The 14,520-nt window shown below is 46.4% G+C and overlaps 1 protein-coding gene across 1 annotated transcript in view; it reads left to right on the top strand.

The window, feature by feature from the left end:
- EFCAB8 (EF-hand calcium binding domain 8) overlaps positions 1 to 14,520 on the top strand; it is a 1,673,324-nt gene that overhangs the window by 349,560 nt on the left and 1,309,244 nt on the right. The gene's annotated exons all lie outside the window — the stretch shown is intronic.

Below are 14,520 nucleotides of genomic sequence, written 5' to 3'. Positions count from 1 at the left end.
TACCCAGGGCCTACCAGGGGCTGCAGCATGTATTATTGGCTGGCCATCTAAATCTGACACAACTGGCTGCACGACAGCTGGGGCAAGGTGGTGTAATCACCCTTTGCTTTAGATATAGTATACCTATATCTAACCCTAAAATGGACACACAGATTCCTATCAGTCACTCCTATGGCAGGCCTTGACAATCCTGAAGGCAGAGTGCTTGGAATCGTGTGAGATGGTGCTCTGGCATGAGCTGAGCCCGTTTGCAGCTTGCGGAACCAAGTCCTAATAGCTGTTCCATGATAACGCATACCATATACTCTTAAGTGCATTATAATCCTCGCGGTTATATGCTATCTCTGGTATCGCTTTATCAAAACATGTCGAGTAAGGTGTCATACGAATTGGAATACTAACCCCTCGCCAATTCTGGCGACGGGGTTAGCATTCCACCCTTCTAGAGGGACACGACATGTATGTAACTGTGAACCCCGGTTAAAGTTAACTCAAGCCTCAGCATCTGTAATGGCCGGATTTTCCGCTTAGATGGGATCAGCCCCCAGGGGCCCCTATAACCCAGCCAAAACGTACTCACCTCCCTCCTTAGAACGTATTCACAATGAATATGGATAGATATATATATAGGTATATACAGGTCGCATCTAAGGATGGGGAATAGCAATACACATGCATAGATTCTCTACAATGTCTTATTCACATCAATTGGTCTCGCGGCCACCCCGACCCAGACCGGTCTACCCTAGGGCAGATATGACACACAATCCGGTGCGTCTACACATGGGCCTGCAGAACCCAATGCTCTCCTTTCCAAACGATCCACAATCCGGTAGATCTACACGCCAGTATCCTCCCTGACGCTCTCACTTATGCAAGCCACAATCCTGTGGGTATCCACGCTGGTATCCTACCCAACGTTCTCACTAACGCCGCATATCAACGACGACCACATTCCTATGAGCAATTATCGGGACAATGTCTCAGTTATCTACTTGGGATAAAATTATAATAATGACTTTTAATATGGTTCCCAAATTATATGATGTACCTCCTATTCTTGGCATCAAAGGTCCACTCACTCCCTCTTTGTTCGATCACTATTTACCTGATCGGGATTTCACATCCGTTCACATAAACAACTTTCGACTAGGAGGTCCATTTACCAAGATTGAACAGGAACACAAGGCACACGTTCGTTCTATAAGAACTAGGGTATTTATTAACAATAAACACATATCACATTACTATGCAACATAATTTCTGTAAAGAAAAGGTAAAGATTAGAATGCGCGCTAATTGGGAAAAGGGCGGAGATCACCTTGTTAACATGAAGTCTGGGCTCGGCAGTCATCTAGGTTCCCTTCTCGTCTCTGTGTCCTGGCTCGCCTCGCAGTCACGCCCCAGCCGCCACAAGTACACGTCTGTACCGCTAGGCTCAACCTCGTCTGCTTCCCTCCAGGCCACCGGAACCTTGCTGGTTATTAGCTACCGTCTCTCTCTCTCTCTCTCTCTGTGCCAGTGCGCTCCGCGCTAATTCTCCTTCAGTCTTTCTCGGAGAGTTTCGGTCTTAAATCTTTCTCGGACTTCAAAGATGGCGACTGTCCGCCATGAAATAATTAATGGCAGAGATGCTAACGGCTAGATGCCGCCTACGGACTGACTAACAACTGACTAACACCTTCGCTAATATCAAAGCCCGTTCCTTCATGGAAAGTTACGGCCAGCCACCTGCCGCCCACCAAATTCTTGTACCTCCCCGTACCAAGGACACGTTCCCAGCCAGCCGGCCTGAAATTGTGTCTTCGGAGTGGAGAAAAATACATTCCTTCGATAAGGGCCAGCCTGAGCCGGTTCTCTCCAAGCGAACAACAGCTTGAAACTAAAACACTACACTTGACCTAGAAAGCCTTCTCGAGCTACCAGGCAGAAAGCAAAATGGAGTCTTGTCTCGTTTAAGGCCTACAGGGCCCGCAATATGCGTAACTCCATGGAAAATATCCTAACACGTTAGCAAATGGGCAAATCATGATTAGTACTTATGTATCTATCCCCTAACTTAAATTCATAAGCCCTACACTAAGGAAAGTGACACGAAAATGCTCTAATATATGGAAGGCAGGGGTCCTGTCTATAGTCCTAATCCCTATGCTATGGGGGTGATAGGCTGGAGTCACTCTCCATCATTCTCCCTCTCAAAAGAGCCAGAAAAGGGCAGCCATTACATTACACCCCTTGACTCCAGTCTATTAACCACAAACTAAATAGAACTAACATCAGTAGAAGAATAATAGGAAACAAAATTAACTGATCTATGTCTCTTACTAAGTCTGAAAAATTGGAGCAGGGAAGGGACGCACTGAATAAAGCAACAAATAGCTATTAAAACACAAATGGCAACGATAACTCCCCCTAAAATCTGTCGTAAAGAATGCAAGTCAGGTAACCAATTAAAGAGCCAGTCAAAGAAACCCTGATCTATGTGTTGTCTAATTTCTGTAGTCAAGTCGTGAAGTTTGTCAATATGGGCTTGGATTGATTTGGAATGGTCAGACAAATTAAAACAGCATAGACCCTCGAAATCAGAACATTCATGTCCATGTTTTAACAAAAGATAATCAATAGCAGCGCGATTCTGTAAAATAGCTCTACGTTCGCCTTGGGTGTCTAATAAAAGGTCAGATAAAACAGTAGAGGTTTGATTGATGGACTTAACCATCCAGCAGGCCATCTTGCCGATCGTTTTGGCATTATAAACGGCCAATGCAGGCACTCCAATAATAGAAAAAGCTAAACCAAGATATTCTGATTTAGAATAAAGGTGGACAGAGGAATCACAGTCCTCATGCAATGACATTGAATCACGTACAATACGGGAATGTGAATTAGGATGTGAGGAAAACATTAATAAACTCAATCTAGTGATGGCACATGGGCCACCAGAAATATTTGCAGGAATATAGGGCCAAGATGAATTCCCGCAAGAAAAGAGCCATCCAGCTGGCAATAACATGGAACGATAATAACTAGGGGCAACTAATAAACGTTTACATGTCATATTATTCTTCACAGAAAGACATAAATTCGGAAGTCTCTTTAAACACAGCAATCGTTGATGAGCTGAAAAAGAAGTTGCAGCCTGTATTTTTAGCTTGACACATTCGGTGATAGCTTTAGGATCACACGTCATTATAAAACATAGGTCCCCAGGGGTAATATTAAAAGTAGTAATCCGGGAATGAATAGGGATATCGAGGTCTGGAAGAGCAGTACATGAGGGACAAAATTCATGGGCCGCAAAGTCGCCCAGAATAACATTTGGTCGGGCATTCGAGATATTAAAAATATGTCTCAAAGTCTCAGTAGATGCAGGAACGGCAACCAGACAGGTCGCTAAGATGTCAGTAACAGACCTCATTGGGGTAAGACAGAAATGTTGAGAGTTCGTCACTCGCTGTGCGAGTGTAATCCAAAAGTTAGAGGAAGTCATCCACGCAGACCGTGGAACTCGGATTCTCCCATCAACCGGCGTCGGCGGATCCTCTCCTCTCCCGGCGTAGCAGGCCAAAAGGAGTCCAACGCCGACACATCCTGCAGCAGCAGTCCAGAGAATGATCTGAAAGAATACAAACACAGGCCTTAATCATTCTCGTAAATAACATTTATCAGCTGGGACAGCATCCCAGCCATCTTTCCCTGGCTTCATCACCAAAACGGTGTTGTCATGACCGGTCGCAATAATATCAGCCTGTTCAGGAGGATTTTTAGGCGATTGCACCCATATTTTAGCTCCAGGAAGATCAGATGATCCGAAGCCTTTTTGTCCTCGCACAGTTAGCAACGTTGGGGCAGAGCCTTTTTTGATCTCACCACTGAAGACAGGCATAATCAATAACTGAGCAACACGGTCAGACTTTTTAATCAATAAGTCAGTCTCACTGCTATTAAGCAGGAGAACCTTAATCTCTCCCTGATAGTCACTGTCAATTACTCCGCCGAGCACTTGTACGCCTTTCAGGGCCAGGCCAGATCTGGGGGCAATTAATCCAAAACTACCGGCAGGTATACAGACACCAATGCCAGTTTCAACAATGATTCGGTCTTTTCCTGGTAAGTTTGCATCCTTTAAAGCATGCAGGTCTAGGCCTGCAGAACCTGGGGTCGCTCTACATGGAGCCAAAGCTCCGGGGGTAATTTCCCAATACATGACAGTGTTAGATAGAGAATTAGGCTTTACATCAACATTTTGAGGAAACAAACGCATCAACGGGGATTCAGCATGTAACAAAGGGCGATTATTCAAAATCAATATAGCTTGAAACAAAACATCCTTCCAGTTCTTGTATCGGTCATCAGTCAATTTACGCAATTGTTCTTTTAACAAACCATTCATTCTCTCAATCAGTCCTGAAGCTTGTGGGTAATATGGAATGTGAAACACCCAATCGATATTATTTTCCGCACAGAATTCCTGCACCAATCTTCCACGAAAGTGGGATGCGTTATCTGATTGAATTTGGAATGGGACACCATAGTACAGAATAAGCAGCTCCAGGGTTTTAATGGTATTCACTTGGGTAGCATTCTTGCAAGGGAAAGCGACCAGAAGGCCACTATAAGTGTCAACAACTGTACAAATATATTGACAATTTCTGCTCATAGGGAGCGGACCGATATAGTCAATCTGCCAAATTTGAGCGGGCAATTTACCTCGATGCAAGTGGCCTCGAACAATTTGAGGCACCTCCTTTTTCCTAGAATGCTGACAAATGGGACAATGTAGAATGACATCTTTTATTAAAGAAAAAGGAATATGAATTCCTCTATCGGCAGCCCACCTGCTAGTGGCTTTCTCTCCAAAATGTCCTGCTTTCTGGTGGGCCCACTTCGCCAATCCCGCCAAATCAGAATCTTGCATGTCCACCACTGCCTCAGCAATTTTAGATTTTTCATCTGCAATGTTATGGAAGAATTTATCAAGGGAGTCAATTGGAGTGTGAGCATCCACGTGAAAGATTGTTACAGTACTCTGCGGGAGCAACTCCCAAATTTCTTGCCATAATTCCTTTCCCCACAACACTTTTGAATGCAATTCCCAATTATGAGAATGCCATGTTGGTAACCATACCGCCAGTCCATTCGCAGTGGACCAGGAATCAGTGAAAATATGACATGTGCCAGGCAATTCCTGTTTCAAAACTTGGTAAACTGCATAGAGTTCAGCATACTGACTACTCTTACCATCTCCAGTCGTACTCAATAATTTCTGCGTGATCGGGTTATAAGAAACAGCTTTCCAATGTCTTTTGTCACCGATGAACTTCGCTGAACCATTCGTAAACCACACATGTTTTCTATCCTCCACGGACAGATCATCAAATGATTTACCCCACTTAACGGGAGACTCCTGCACCACGGGTACCGAACAATCGCTTTCAGTCTCATTGGAGGGCGCCTGCGCCACTCGCTCATGTAAAACCGCCACACCTTTCGGACCTACACGTGCCCTGTCCTGAATGTACCATTTCCATTTAATCACACTCGCCTCCTGAGCATGTCCAATTCGATGGGACTTCGGTGAACTCAAAACCCACTGCATAGTGGGAATTTCAGGCCTCAAAATCACAGCATGGCCTAGGGTCAGTTGCTCGGTATCCACCAAAGCCCAATAGCAAGCAAGTAATTGTTTCTCAAAGGGTGAGTAACGCTCACCAGCCTCAGGTAACTTTTTGGTCCAAAAACCTAATGGCACTTTTTGTCTGCCCTGCTTTTGCCACAGGCTCCAATTGGCATACAGACCTTCCACGGACACATTCAAGTCCACATCACCTTCACTCACAGGCCACAAATCCAAAGCATACTGAATAGCTTCCTTAGCCAAATTAAAAGCATTCAGCTGAGACTCACCCCATTCAAACGCATTCTTTTTACGAGTGATTCGATATAATGGAGCCAAAATCTGACTCAGATGGGGAATATGCTGACGCCAAAAGCCAAACAAACCAATAAAACATTGAGCCTCTTTCCTGTTCCTAGGAACTGCAAAATCAAGTATTTTTCGCTTCACCTGTGGGATCACTTCTCTGTGACCTTCATGCCAATTAATCCCTAAAAATTTCACATTTTGGGATGGAGTTTGTAATTTGTCAGGATTAATTTCCCAACCTTTCGCTCGCAAACAGTCAAGAATCTGATCTAAATGGGACTGTACCTGGTCTTGCGTTTCACCTTGAATCAAAATGTCGTCAATATAGTGACAGACCTGAACTCGTGGATTCGTGGGCACTTCAGACAAATGCTCTGCCACCAGCCGGTGACAGATCGTAGGACTGTGTACATAGCCTTGAGGAAGACTCCGGAACGTCATTTGACGTCCATTCCATGTAAAACTGAACTGTTCCTGACATTCGGGGGCAATCGGAATTGAAAAGAAAGCATTAGCAATATCAATAGAAGCATACCACGTACCTGGATGCTTTTGAATTCTCTGAATCAGCGTGACAATGTCAGGCACTGCAACAGTCAATTTAGGTGTGTTTTTATTCAATTCTCGATAATCAACAGTCATGCGCCAAGAATTGTCACTTTTGCGCACGGGCCAAACGGGATTATTCCAAGCAGACGTGACCGGAGTTATGACTCCCGCGTCAACCAAATCCTGAATTGTAGCAGTAATTTCTTCATGACCACCTGGGATACGATATTGTTTTTGAGAAATCACCTTCGTGGCCAAAGGAATCCTAATAGGTGGCATTCGCAAACGGCCAACCCGAACGGGTCTGGTCGAAATATACCGTCTAGTTCCAAATTGATAACAACCATCATCCAAATGCAAAGTCATTCCTTTTAAAATGTCAATTCCAATTATATATTCCAAAAGTGGTACAACTAACACAGAGTATTCTCTACGAGGAATCCTACCAATTTTAATTTCAAGTGCAGTTTGAACTGCGGGTGTCTCTTTACCACCCAAACCAGTAATTGTGAAAGACTGTCCATTAAATTTCTTTGATTTACCATGAATTAAAGTGGCCTCCGCCCCAGTATCAACTAATGCTCGGGCCCTTTGGATATTACGATGTTTCCAAAAAATCTCAATATCTACATAGGGTCTGTTGTCTCTGTGAGCCCACTTGTGTACCGGAGCTTGACCTATTTCCTAGTCATTTTTCCTGCGTTCCGTCAACCAAGACAAATCAGGGTAAATGCTCTCAGTTTTCTTTGGTATCAAAATATCTTGTTCATATCCGTCTCCAGTACGAAACGGATTATTGTCATGTTCAAAAAATTGTGAATTACGGTCAGAAAGTCTGTTACGATCTTCTCTTCTTCTCGTCTCAGGGGAATAATTCCTTTCCTCTTTTTGTCGGTTGGAAACATGATCATCTCTCCCCCTCTCACGGTCATCCTCTCTCTCTCTCCCGCCATTACGACGGGGGGACGCATCACGTTCATAACGCCGATCATCACGGCGATCAGAATTCACACGTCGCCTCTCATCACCACTGTCATCCGAACCACGGTCATACTCATTCTTACGCACACGACGGGCACCCTCTTTCCGATCCAAACACGCTTACGAAACATGTCCCATAAGCGATTATTAGGCTCACCGTCAATGTCCTCCCTTTTGACACCATCAGCAACAAGAGCAAGAAACATGTCACGTCTGGAGAACTTATAGTCCCCACCAGTACGGCCCTCAGGTCGAGATTGTCTCTCAGGTCTAAACCACTCACCCAGCTCACCAAGTTGACGAACAGACTCGAGCACAGCAGACAAAGGATTGCCAGTTTGATTAATCAACAAAGTCATCATAACCTGCTTGTAAGCAACAGGCGAAGAACGGATAATGCGATTGCGCACAGAAGATGTTAAAAGACCATCCAGCAATCTATCAGCAGTACTAAGAAAGATAGCCGTTTTCATGACTTCCTCCTTTAAACGTTGCGACGCATCGCGCAAAGTGTACCATGGTTTGTCATCAGTGGGCCAATCAGATTCAGTTGGATATTTATGATTACAGCCGTCAGACGCAAGCTGGAGCAAAGTAATTTGACCAGCACCATTATAGTTTCGAAAATGATCTTGAATCGTAGAATCAGAACTCAAAGAGCAAAACCGTAAGCAATCAACAGCATCGAGCATAATACCGGCAGCGCCAAGTTCATAAAGGCGCACCATCCAGGTAAGCAAGGCCTCACCAGGCCGTTGTCGAAATCGTTGTAAAATGTCACTAACCTCCTGCTGAGTAAAATCTTCAATACAGTCTAAAGCTATACCAGCCGGATTACCAGGGGCTTGTTGTAATTTTCGTCGAAACACAGGGTGAGCAGAAACCTCAGGAAGAGCTTCCGAGGAAGCCCGCATCTTAGATTTAACAGAACAATCGGGGCAAGATACATCATCCGAACGGGAAAACGAGCACGGTCGCTGTGAGGACACGTATCAGTACATGAAGCAGATTTACAATCACGTCCGGAGCGAGAAGACTCGCGCTTGTCACCCTCCTCCGCCGAGGAGTCAGAAGTATGTGAATCCCAGATATTACCGTCCCACTCATCGGGGTTCCAATCCATTCCGGCTTTTGTTACAACCAGACGCACTTTACGTGTAGATACACGACCACGACGATGTTTATACTTATATCGTGCAATGCGGACCGCAGCTCTTTCGGCTATGGTCTGATATGTTTCAAGTTTGTCGGCAAGCAATTTATTTTGCCAACGCAAAAGAGTATGCGCATTTTGCAACTCAACACACTGTCCTTCCACGTCCTTAAACTGCTTCTGTAGCTGAACAAACCTCTCATGCAGTATTCTGTATGCATTAAGAACAATCCAACCTCTGCGTCCTAAAATAGGAAGCTCATCACCCTTCACTACTGGTGCTTTCTGTAAGCACGATACCACATCGGCAGGCTCCGCCTGCTCCAAGCAAGAAGACCAATTTTCACTTAAACCAGTAGAATCAGCCCATTCACGAGCCAAAGCCTCAGAAGGCGTACACTCCCAGCCGGGAATCTGAATCGGTAACTTGAAAACCGACGGTGATTTTTTCGCAAACATACTGACACAAAAAAGTTATATACACAATTATAAACAAAATATTATACGTACGAGCCGAGCGCAAACCAACAAGATTAAAACAACACAGTGCACACAGGCTTCGTAAACAGTTCGTGACGCCAGATGTAATGGCCGGATTTTCCGCTTAGATGGGATCAGCCCCCAGGGGCCCCTATAACCCAGCCAAAACGTACTCACCTCCCTCCTTAGAACGTATTCACAATGAATATGGATAGATATATATATAGGTATATACAGGTCGCATCTAAGGATGGGGAATAGCAATACACATGCATAGATTCTCTACAATGTCTTATTCACATCAATTGGTCTCGCGGCCACCCCGACCCAGACCGGTCTACCCTAGGGCAGATATGACACACAATCCGGTGCGTCTACACATGGGCCTGCAGAACCCAATGCTCTCCTTTCCAAACGATCCACAATCCGGTAGATCTACACGCCAGTATCCTCCCTGACGCTCTCACTTATGCAAGCCACAATCCTGTGGGTATCCACGCTGGTATCCTACCCAACGTTCTCACTAACGCCGCATATCAACGACGACCACATTCCTATGAGCAATTATCGGGACAATGTCTCAGTTATCTACTTGGGATAAAATTATAATAATGACTTTTAATATGGTTCCCAAATTATATGATGTACCTCCTATTCTTGGCATCAAAGGTCCACTCACTCCCTCTTTGTTCGATCACTATTTACCTGATCGGGATTTCACATCCGTTCACATAAACAACTTTCGACTAGGAGGTCCATTTACCAAGATTGAACAGGAACACAAGGCACACGTTCGTTCTATAAGAACTAGGGTATTTATTAACAATAAACACATATCACATTACTATGCAACATAATTTCTGTAAAGAAAAGGTAAAGATTAGAATGCGCGCTAATTGGGAAAAGGGCGGAGATCACCTTGTTAACATGAAGTCTGGGCTCGGCAGTCATCTAGGTTCCCTTCTCGTCTCTGTGTCCTGGCTCGCCTCGCAGTCACGCCCCAGCCGTCACAAGTACACGTCTGTACCGCTAGGCTCAACCTCGTCTGCTTCCCTCCAGGCCACCGGAACCTTGCTGGTTATTAGCTACCGTCTCTCTCTCTCTCTCTCTCTGTGCCAGTGCGCTCCGCGCTAATTCTCCTTCAGTCTTTCTCAGAGAGTTTCGGTCTTAAATCTTTCTCGGACTTCAAAGATGGCGACTGTCCGCCATGAAATAATTAATGGCAGAGATGCTAACGGCTAGATGCCGCCTACGGACTGACTAACACTTTCGCTAATATCAAAGCCCGTTCCTTCATGGAAAGTTACGGCCAGCCACCTGCCGCCCACCAAATTCTTGTACCTCCCCGTACCAAGGACACGTTCCCAGCCGGCTGGCCTGAAATTGTGTCTTCGGAGTGGAGAAAAATACATTCCTTCGATAAGGGCCAGCCTGAGCCGGTTCTCTCCAAGCGAACAACAGCTTGAAACTAAAACACTACACTTGACCTAGAAAGCCTTCTCGAGCTACCAGGCAGAAAGCAAAATGGAGTCTGTCTCGTTTAAGGCCTACAGGGCCCGCAATATGCGTAACTCCATGGAAAATATCCTAACACGTTAGCAAATGGGCAAATCATGATTAGTACTTATGTATCTATCCCCTAACTTAAATTCATAAGCCCTACACTAAGGAAAGTGACACGAAAATGCTCTAATATATGGAAGGCAGGGGTCCTGTCTATAGTCCTAATCCCTATGCTATGGGGGTGATAGGCTGGAGTCACTCTCCATCATTCTCCCTCTCAAAAGAGCCAGAAAAGGGCAGCCATTACAGCATCACAAAATGGATGCTGCCACCACAGACACAAGTCTGACCCCCTGCAGCTGGGAGTCCTTCCAGCGAGGGGAGCTTGGACAAAGGGTTTCCTGTCAGGGGCGGTGCTAGCACCATCCCAGACAGGGTTTTGTGTATCCTGGGTAGGCAGGGCTTTACAGGAAGGTGACTGCAAGTGGCACCCCGGTGCTCACTACGCATCTGCCGGCTAGAACCAGTTCCAGGGGCACACCAGCCCCTGAGCTGGGGAAAGTCCGGCATGGGAGAGGGGTGTAACCACCCCCCTTCCTGGTCCCACCCCTAGGGCAGGACCTAGTCGCGTACCCACCCCTTTCTTTAGGATAAAGGCAGGAGCGGGGACCCTTCCAAATTAGATCATCTTTGAATCAAGAAACTACTTTCTACGAAAGGAACTCTCGACTTCTTCTTAAGATTTCTCCCTTGTGACTAAGGAGTAGTCACCCTGCATCCGCAGGCACCATCTAAGAACTCTGCGGTTTGCTGCACGTCCTTCCTCCGGAATCCGACCGACCAGCACGACGAGACCCGGCTTCCCTGGCACCTCTGACCTCTACCTACCTCTACAGCTAAGCTGAGAACCGTAGGTGCGACGAGACCTCGAGGGACCGGCCATCATCAGAACTGCACGACTTCTATCCAGCACGACCGCCGAGGGATCCTCTGGTGAATGCTTTGGGGTCCGAGAAGCCCCGACCCTGAGCAGCTCCAGCACCGAAGACCAGCCCCCCCAGCATCCACGAGATCTGCTTGGGGCCCTTCTGCTTTTTGGCTGCTCACCGCGTTGTCTGGCTACTAGCCCGCTGGCTTGTGGCCTTCCCGACGACGACCGACGACATCACCACAGCTAGTCTGGTTGCTCCAGACTGGCCCTTGCTCCCTTCCAAAAGAGGAGCACCCCGGACCCTCCTGGTCCACTCCAGACGCCATTTTAGGTCCACCGCGTGGGCTTGAATTTGCCAAGACTTGTTGCCCCAATCCTGGGCCCAGCGACGTCGACAGCATCAACCATCGTGGGACAGCTCGCACCTCCATCCTGGTCGCCGACAACGCCTCCTGGTCCATGAGACTGCAGAGCCCAGCGTCGCCCACTCACCTGGTCGAGGTGACTCCATCCGGTGCCATCCTGGTGCCCATCTGATCACTGGCTAGTGATTCAGGACTTGGTCCCCTCTGCTTACAGGTGCCTTCCATCTTCGATTCAGGCTTGGATCCATCAAACAATCTTCACTGGTCGCCTGCCAGCAACTCCTTCTTTCAGGCTCCTGGTTCGTCAACGAGGATTCCCGATGTCTTTTCAGACCTATGCAGCCGCAGCCCCTGGGCTAGGTAACTTCGGCATTTCGGTGCCCCAGCATAGCCTCACTATCCAAGGGTCCAGATCCACCTTCGTTTTCAACCTACCTTATCGGGTTCGCCTGAGAACACTAACTTTGCTTTTACTAGCCTCCATAGACTTTGTCCCGCATCCCGCGTGAGAGTGCACACTCTGCACCCGTGTCCCCTAGGCCTCCTACTAGTAATCTGAAGGTTCAGTAACGTAGTCCTAGCGATTCCAAAGCCTATTAGTCCAGTACTTACCTGCTAGTAATTTCGCATTCCACTTCCATAGTATATGGTTTTCCGTGCCCCTTGGGCATTTGTGTAAATTGTGCAACTTAAAGTATTTTCGTAAGAGTTTTGTTGTGTGCTTAGTACCCTGTCCTCATAAAGAGTACAGGGCTGTTGTGATCTAAATAAATACACTGTTTATTTTCATAACACTTGTGTGGTGTCCTTTCACTTGGTGTTCAAGGGGTATATGTGATGGTATAACAGCTGGCTTAACACGCCCACTAGAGTTTAGCCCGAAGACTGCTCTTGTCCATGCTACTAGGATAGCTGGTCTATCGGTTGACTTACAACCAATCACCATAAGGGTTGTTTGGACTGATACATAGTGCTCACTAGAATAGTGAACACTGAATATCAGGCCAACTTCTCACATTGGTGAGCAGCGGTTGGGATTTGAGCTTGCTGTTGGTTTACCACACGTATCCTAAGAATATCATTGTGAAAGATCACAAAAGTATTTAAGGTACATATAACTTAGCTTAGAATACTCGGAGTTCTACTGAACCAGCTGTTGTAGTTCAACAGGGCCTAGCACAACCTGACTACATCTCTTAGCAAGGGATCAGTAGGCAAACAAATAGTGTAGGTAGGTGCATCACTTACACCACACTAGAAAAGCATGTCAGACAAAGGAGGAAACTCTGAGTCTCCCCTTATGTCAGTTGACCCTCCACAGGTCCCTTCCAGATATGCTGCTCTTAGCTTCCAGGAGATGAGACAAGTGTGTACCTCTAGGAAGCTAAAACAGGGTTCTAACCCTACCATTCCTTTTCTGATTGGTCTCTTAGAGACTTATGATGCCAGGAGAACTGCTAACCCAGATTCTTCTAATCCAGATGGGAATATGCCCCCCTTAGAGGGACCCTTTAGTAACCCTGACCGACACCTCCAGGCAGCAGATGATGCTGAGGAGGAGGAGGAAGAGGAGTTATCAGAGGATGAGGCAGACAAGGGACAGGTAGACGTCAGGAGACTCACCAGGTCCAACTTAAGTAGGCATGAGAATGGATTTGGGGGACCCCCAGGGCCACTCTCAGGCAGACTTAACATTGGGAGTGGACGAGTTAGGTCTCTATCCAGAGGCTCTAACAGATCCATTCGAACCAATGGCTCTCAGACCTCTTCTCACAGAGGGATGACATCCCCTCAGAGGAGAGAGCATGAAGCAAAAATGAAGGAAGTCAATCTGAGGATTGAAAGGGAAGAACTTGCCCTGGCCAAAGAGAGACTTGCCTTTGTTAGAGAGCAGCAATTGTGTGGGGCAGACCCCACTGGTGGCAGCATTCTCCCAAGAGAAAAAGACAGGAGTTTAGACACTAGACACCTGAGTAAGATAGTGCCCCCCTTTAAACAAGGGGATGACATCCACAAATGGATGACTGCTTTGGAGAGGGCCTGCACTGTACAGTGTGTCCCACAGAGTCAGTGGGCAGCTATCTTGTGGCTCTCCTTTGAAGGCAAAGGTAGAGATAAGCTCCTCACTACTAGAGTTGAGGATGCTAAAAATTACCAAGTCCTGAAGAATACACTGGTTGATGGGTTTGGTTTAACCACTGAACAGTACAGGTTGATGTTCAGAGACACCCAGAAAACTCAGTCTCAGGATTGGGCTGACTTTGTTGATTGTGCCACTAAGGCTTTTGAAGGCTGGCTACTGGGAAGTAAGGTTACTGATTTCAAAGGATTGTACAATCTAATTATGAGAGAGCAAATCCTAAGTAATTGTCAGAACCAGTTATTACACCAGCCCCTGGTAGACTCTGATCTGACCTCTCCACGAGAATTGGGTAAGAGGGCAGGCAAATGGGTCAGAACCAGGGTCAGGCCTAAGAACCAGGGTGGTGACCAAAAGAAGGAATCAACCAAGCCTCGAGAGAAGGGTGGGAATAAATCTTCTGATCAAACCACAAGGCCCCAAAATTCCTCTGAAAAGGGTGGGTCCCAAACTTCTCCCAAAACCCAAAAGAAACCTTATTGTCATACCTGC

This window comes from Lissotriton vulgaris, chromosome 7, assembly GCF_964263255.1.
Source record: "Lissotriton vulgaris chromosome 7, aLisVul1.2, whole genome shotgun sequence".
Lineage (NCBI taxonomy): Eukaryota > Metazoa > Chordata > Amphibia > Caudata > Salamandridae > Lissotriton > Lissotriton vulgaris.
This window is presented reverse-complemented; position numbering and strand designations above follow the sequence as displayed.